The 5109-nt window shown below is 43.1% G+C and overlaps 1 non-coding gene across 1 annotated transcript; it reads left to right on the top strand.

Annotated features, from left to right (window-relative positions):
• The first annotated feature begins 4739 nt into the window (after positions 1-4739).
• trnaq-cug lies at positions 4740-4811 on the top strand. Its single transcript has one exon. It is a non-coding gene; the product is annotated as a tRNA-Gln (tRNA).
• The last annotated feature ends 298 nt before the right edge of the window (positions 4812-5109 follow it).

Below are 5109 nucleotides of genomic sequence, written 5' to 3'. Positions count from 1 at the left end.
ATTTCTATTTTCATTTCAGATTTCCAACATCTACGGTTCTTTGTTTTATTTCAGGAAGTTAGCATGCATGTTTTATTTTTATTTATTCACTTGTGGGATATCAGGGTCGCTGCCCACTTTGTTGCCCATCCCTAGTTGCCCTTGAGAAGGTGGTGGTGAGCTGCCTTCTTGAACCAGTGCAGTTCACCTGCTGTGGATTGACCCAGAATGGCATTCTGGGAGGGAATTCCTGGGCAAGTAATCTCTTATCTTAATATCGAGAATGCAATTTATCCAATCTCACCCTATTTTTCCAACTGACTCGTCATTGTTCACATTGTTCAGGGCCTGGAAAGATTCTGCCCACAATGTCTACTCCCTATCTCCTTCACAGACTGACTTTCAATCCCTGTCTGCAATCTTTTGTATTGCTCTTCCCCCTGAGTGAACTATTGGAAAGCTCACAGTTAGTTCCTCCCTTCCTGCTAGGCAGAATTGAATGTTGGCACCCAGCAATGTTTGGCAGAACGTGTTCCATGAACATTACCAGTGATAGATTGTCGGCTTGCTCAGTAAAAGAAAAGGTTATAATTAAAGGATTTCTTCACAGTGGAGGGTGGGAGGGGGAAGGGGAAGCAATGGGACAGGGTCCTGGCTTCTCCGGAATTTTGGCACCATTACACTTTATCAAGTCCAATTAAAGAAATCCAGAAATTCAAATTGGAAGTTGCTTGTGTCAATTCAATAGTCTGCAGCCTGTAGTGCCTACTGATCACAGAAGTCCATGAGAGGTCCACAGATACTGAATGTTCTCTCCCCAGTGTCACCTGGGCATGGACAAGACTGTGAAAGAGATGTTTCAGCAACATACAGCCATAGAGTGTTACAGCACAGAAACAGACTCTTCGGTCCAAATAGTCCATGCTGAACATAATCCCAAACTAAAATAGTCCCACCTGCCTGCTCCTGGCCCATATGCTTCCAAACCTTTCCTATTCATGTGCTAATCCAAATGTCTTTTAAATGTTGTAATTGCACACATATCCACCACTTCCTCAGGAAGTTCATTCCACATGCAAACCACCCTCTGTGTAAAAAATTTGCCCCTCATGTCTTTTTTAAATCTCTCTCCTCTCACCTTAAAAATATGCCCCTAGTCTTAAAATCATCTATCCTAGGGAAAAGACAACTACCATTAACCATATCTATACCCATCATGATTTTATAAACTTCTATAAGGTCACCTCTTAACCTCCCACCCTCCAGTGAAAAAAGTGCCAGCCTATCCAGCCTTTCCTTATAACTCAAATCTTCCATACCCAGCAACTTCCTCTGAACCCTTTCCAGCTTAATAATAGTCGTCTTATAACTGGGCGGTCAGAACTGCCCACAGTACTCCAGAAGAGGCCTCACCAATGGTTGTACAACCTCAACATGACATCCCAACTCTAATACTGAATGGTCTGAGCAGACATGCTCATTCTGAGCACAAGAGTTCTACTTTTATCCAATCCCAGAAGCAGAGCATTCAACATTTTTGACTAATGGCTCAAGCAGTGTGTTGCTGACTAGATTGATTCCTGGGATGAGAGTGATTGAGGAGAATGGGCCAGTACTCTGAGGAATTTAGAAGAATGGGAGTCCATCTCATGGAATTATATACCATACAGAGGGCAGATTCCGCAAGGCTGTTTGCCCCTGGCTGGGGAACATAGATATGCAAAGAACAACATCAGGATGAGTAAAAACCGAAAGGACTGCGGATGCTGTAAATCAGGAACAAAAACAAAGTTGCTGGAAAAGCTCAGCAGGTCTGGCAGCATCTGTGAAGGACAAAACAGAGTTAACGTTTTGGATCCGGTGACCCATCCTCATTTGGCATGAGGAGGAATGCATTCACCCATAGGATTGTGTAGCTTTGGAAATCAATCCCTAGCCCCCACAGGGATATGGGAGTTTAGCTTTTGACGGTAAGCAAGCTTGAAATAAATAATTTTTAGATTTTATAACAAGGGGATCCAGAAGGAGAATAGAACAGAGGAATGACTTTTTGTGTCCTTGTTTGCTACAATCTGCCTGTACCGCTTGCACAACAACGCTTTTCACTGTACTTAGGTACATGTGACTACTATACAATGCACCAAATCAAATCAATGACAAAGCAGTTTCACAGGGTCACTTGATTTAAATCCCATTATCTGCATTTTTATGACCCATGATTAATCCCTTATAAGTAAACAACCGTGATGTGGAGGTGCCGGTTTTGGACTGGGGTGGGCAAAGTCAAAAATCACATGACACCAAGTTATAGTCCAACAGGTTTATTTGAAATCACAAGTTTTTGGAGCGCTGCTCCTTTGTCAGCTGCAGAGAGAGGACAGTACACAGACACAGAGTTTATAGGCAGAGGGATGAAGAGCAGAGAGAACAAAGGATCATACAATTGTGAGTGTGAGTGTGAGTGAACAAACCTAAAATGGCTGGCTGACAGCCTCCTGTTGAATCTTCAATTATTCACACAATCCTGCGTTCTAGAAACTGCAGAAGCAGGGTATGGAGAACTCTGTCAGAAAGGAAATGCAAGGTTCAATTGATTAAGATGCAAATTCCAGAATCTGTTTCAATTCACTGCCCTGAGATAATTAAAGGTTTCATTAGTGTCTGCCTAACTTTCCAAACTTCAAACAGGCACAGCGATTGGACTAAACGAAAGGTAACATTGAATTGTAGGTGTGAGGCCTTGTGCAGAATCTGTCTCAGAGTTTTAACCTGCAGCATATGAGATAAACAGCGTTGGCCGAGTCACATGAGTACCATTAAACATGGGGACACCAACCTATCGTGTATGCAGCAGATACTCATGTGGCTCGGCCAATGTTGTCTATCTGTAGGCAAGGATGCCCCGAAGCATGGTATATTGACGAGACCATGCAGACGCTACGATAATGGATGAATGGACACTGCACAACAATCACCAGACAGGAATATTCCCTCTCAGTCTGGGAACACTTCAGCGGTCAAGGACATTCATCCTCCGATATTCAGGTAAGCATCCTCCAAGGGGGACTTCAAGATAAACAACAACACAGAATCACTGAGCAGAAACTGATAGCCAAATTCTGTACCCATGAAGATGGCCTCAACTGTGATCTTGGGTTCATGCTGTGCTACAGGTGACCCCACACCACTGTTCTGTATTTTTAAAATCTTCCTCACTGTCCTGTTTTGACAGCATTACCTTGATAAATTGTTCTGATCTCTCTACCTTAATTAGTTTGTACAGTTTTGGATTACTTATTATACTCTCTCTCACACACACACACTCACGCACACACATTCTCTCACACACACTGTCACACAAACACACACACACAGACCATCTCTCACACACACACACATACACACACAGACACACACACTCTCACACACACTGACACACACATACACAAACTCTCACACAAACACACACACACTCACACAGACCGTCTCTCACACACACACTCTTAACATTCACACACTCCCTCACACATATACTGTCTCACATACATATACTCTCACACTCACACACACACTCTCTCAAGCACACACACACACACACAAACCTATGAGGTGAATCATTTCACCCCACACACAATTTGTAGTCACAGTCAGTCAGTGAGGCATTTCACAAATTCCTGCTTTTGGAATAAAACCAACCTGATTCCAGGTTAAAACTCTGAGACATTCTGAACAAAGCCTCACACCTACAATTCAGTGTCTGAACTGAGATGTTATCTTTTGTTTATTCCTATCGCTCTGCCGGTTTGAAATTTGGAAAGTTAGGCAGACACTGATGAAACCTTTAATTATCTCGGGGCAGTGACTTGAAACAGATTCTGGAATTTACATCTTAATCAATCGAATGAAAGCTTGCCGGGAATAGATGGGAGCGTGAAATTCAAAACAAACATACCAGCAATGAGATCTTGAAGTAGCTCGAACTGCAGCTGCTGGAGACAGAGATAATACAGCGTGGAGCTGGAGGAACTGGAAAGTTGACGTTTCGGGTCGGGACCCTTCTTTATTTTAGCAATGAGATCTTATTGACTTAAGGAAAAGGTTCTTGGGGGCAGAATGGTCTGTTCTCTATGCCTGCCATTACTTCACACGTTGGTTTGTATTTAAAAAAGCAGCTGAAAATTACTCAGAAATGGTAAGAACTGCGGATGCTGGAGTCAAGAGTCAATACAGTGTAGAGCTGGATGAACACAGCAGGTCAGGCAGCATCAGAGGAGCAGGAAAGCTGATGTTTCGGGTCTGGACCCTTCCTTGTTAGCAATGAGATCTTATAGACTTAAGGAACAGGTTCAAGGGGGCCGCTCCTCTACGCCTGCCTTTATTTCACATGTTGGTGTGTATTAATAAACAGTTCAGAATTACTCAGTAATGTTCAGGACAGTGAGATTTTCGGTGTAGTTTAGACAGTATCCGTTTATGTCTGGTGACTAACAGCAGTTCATCATGAGTTTGTTTCAATCAGCTGATATTACTGGCGGTCAGGGTGGAGTGAAGCGCTGTCAGGACATTTCTCTCTTCCTTGTGTGGCACTGAGCTCCAGCGGAGCGTTGCCCCGAGCTGCCAATTCCCCTCTCGGGTCTCGATTCTGCAGTGACCGCCCTCCCGCAGGAGTGTCGGGTTTTAACTATAAACAGACCGGAATTGCCCTGTGTGTGTCTACAGTTTCAGTGGCTGATATACAGCGAAGTCGAAAGTACTTGTATGGTTCCATGGTGTAATGGTTAGCACTCTGGACTCTGAATCCAGCGATCCGAGTTCAAATCTCGGTGGAACCTTACGTTTTGGCTGCAAACCTGCAATCAAACTTTTCAAGGGAAAAATGTCAGTTGACCTCAATTTAATCACATTCAGCACGACATTAGTTGCATTGTAATTGCGAGATTACTGGGGAAATATATTAGGAACGCTTGTACAGGAATATTGATTTCCTTGGCAGAAGGGTTAATATTCAAGGGACAGGCGTTTTAAAATAATGTAAATGAATTAAAAGCAACATGAGAAATTTCTTTTTAAATGTTATTGCGCAGCGAGTGGTTATGATCTGGATCAATCTTCCTTGAAAGAGTAGAGCAG

The sequence above is a fragment of the Rhincodon typus genome, chromosome 27 (genome assembly GCF_021869965.1).
Source record: "Rhincodon typus isolate 14 chromosome 27, sRhiTyp1.1, whole genome shotgun sequence".
Lineage (NCBI taxonomy): Eukaryota > Metazoa > Chordata > Chondrichthyes > Orectolobiformes > Rhincodontidae > Rhincodon > Rhincodon typus.
This window is presented reverse-complemented; position numbering and strand designations above follow the sequence as displayed.